We start from the raw sequence: 2,500 nt of genomic DNA, 5'->3' as shown, positions 1-2,500 counted from the left end.
ATTTCCCATTTGGTTTCTACGACGATTATCGGGCTCCGTAAATGCGGCGACAAATTTTTCGACATGTCCCGTGTAATATATCGCTCTCGAAGCTACTAAGATCGATAAATGCGACATTCTGAAAAAGCCCGTCTACGCAGTCCAACAGCACGCCGAAAGAGATGACACGTTCGTCCGAAACGTTTTCCCGTATCTCTAGCCGTGTCGACGCTGTTAGACGGTAAATGTTTCGGAGGTGACGCCGGCGGCCGTAGGACTCTGGATAAATTCTCGACCGTCCGGAGGTGCCGCCGACGTCCGGAGGTACCGCCGGCGTCCGGAGGTGCCGCCGGCGATTGGAGGTACCGCCGGCGTCCGGAGGTACCGCCGGCGTTCGGAGATACCGCCGGCGATCGAAATTACCGCTGGCGGTCGGAAGTGCCGCCCGTGTAACGCAACGCGCATTCACGCCTCTAACGGCGAGTGATGCGAGAGATCGCTTCACGCGAGAGTTTCACAATTTTATGCGAGCCTCGTACCCGCGCCGTCGAATCTTTCGACACGGCCCGAGGACCGCGTTTCGAAGCCGGTAGTTCGAGAAATTCGACATTTCTAGAAAATATGTCTACGCGGTCTGACGATACTCCGAGAGCGATGACACGTTCGTCCGAAACGTTTTTTCCCGTATCTCTTGCCGTTTCGGCGCTGTTCGCCCGTAAATGTTTCGGAGTTGACGACCTACGGCCGTAGGACTCTGAATAAATTCTCGACCGTCCGGAGGTGCCGCCGACGTCCGGAGGTACCGCCGGCGTCCGGAGGTGCCGCCGGCGATTGGAGGTACCGCCGGCGTCCGGAGGTACCGCCGGTGACCGGAGGTGCCGCCGGCGTCGGAGGTGCCGCCGGTGACCGGAGGTACCGCCGGCGTCCGGAGGTGCCGCCGGCGATTGGAGGTACCGCCGGCGTCCGGAGGTACCGCCGGCGTTCGAAATTACCTCTGGCGGTCGGAGGTGCCGCCCGTGTAACGCAACGCGCATTCACGCCACTAACGGCGAGTGATGCGAGAGATCGCTTCACGCGAGAGTTTCACAATTTTGTGCGAGCCTCGTACCCGCGCCGTCGAATCTTTCGACACGGCCCGAGGACCGCGTTTCGAAGCCGGTATTTCGAGAAATTCGACATTTCTAGAAAATATGTCTACGCGGTCTGACGATACTCCGAGAGCGATGACACGTTCGTCCGAAACGTTTTTTCCCGTATCTCTTGCCGTTTCGGCGCTGTTCGCCCGTAAATGTTTCGGAGTTGACGACCTACGGCCGTAGGACTCTGAATAAATTCTCGACGGTCCGGAGGTGCCGCCGACGGTGATCGGAGGTACCGCCGACGACCGGAGGTGCCGCCGGCGACCGGAGGTACCGCCGGCGTCGGAGGTGCCGCCGGTGACCGGAGGTACCGCCGGTGACCGGAGGTACCGCCGGCGATCGGAGGTGCCGCCCGCGGCCGGAGGTACCGCCGGCGACCGAGACTGCCGCGACGTAATGTCTCGATTGCGCCGTCCATTTGACGCTCGCGCTCGTATACGTCCGTGCGTAGGACCGTGCGTCGCCGACCGCCCGGCCGGCCGGTTGGGTACTATAAGAGATACGTCGCGCTCGGCGTTACGAACGAGTCGAGCGAGTCGGGCGAGTCGGACGAGTCGAGATACGTACTTTTCAGTCACGACTAGTGGCAGAAGTACGTCGCGTTCGGCGCGTCTCGAACGTTTCGTGCGTACTCTAACTTTACATTAAAAGGGAAAGAAGGAAACCACGAATAATAATCGAGCAGTACACGGGGCAAGTCTTCTTGGAAGAGACTTGTTGTCTCGCAAAGACGTTACGACTCGTTGTCGTCGTCGTGTCGTAATTCTCCTTGGCGGCGGAGATTGCGATACGCGCTCCACTCGTTCGCCGCTGAACGCGGGTAAAATATACACACTTGTTTATACGATCACAGCATTGCCACGAGTCGGTGTCGCAAGACCGAATGGCTCTTATGTGGCGCGCACGCATCTAGTGTGTTGGCCGCGCGATTCCCTCTCGTTTTGAACGCAGCAGTGGAATCGTCGCGCTTACCGAACGTTTACTCCACGGATACGAGTTGGCGGAAGGGCAAGAAACGCTCTTCCCGCTCGCTTTGTACGCCGTAGCGAAAGATTTTTACTGGTCGTTCTTGAACGTACGAACCAGACAGAATTTGTCCTCGACGTCTAAGCATCGGCACCGTCGATCTAGCGTCAGGGTAAATCGCGCGGGTCTTTCGAGACCCGAGCATTTTAACATTTTGGGAGAATGAGAATGAGTATATGATCTTTTGTATAAGAAAAGAAAAGTCGATGATAATAATATATCAACAGAGATATAACAAGGATAATTAAGAGGAGAGAGAAGGCAGGCAGTTCTTAGCGAACCTTGTCGTTCTCTCGCGTATACTTTACGCAACGCACACACAGTGTCGCCGACCGGCTAAGCAAGACCGGCGGCAA

The sequence above is a fragment of the Prenolepis imparis genome, unplaced genomic scaffold (genome assembly GCF_030444845.1).
Source record: "Prenolepis imparis isolate NDT839.2.m4 unplaced genomic scaffold, iyPreImpa1.0 SCAF_510, whole genome shotgun sequence".
NCBI classification, from domain to species: Eukaryota; Metazoa; Arthropoda; class Insecta; order Hymenoptera; family Formicidae; genus Prenolepis; species Prenolepis imparis.
Note: the sequence above shows the minus strand (reverse complement) of the source record.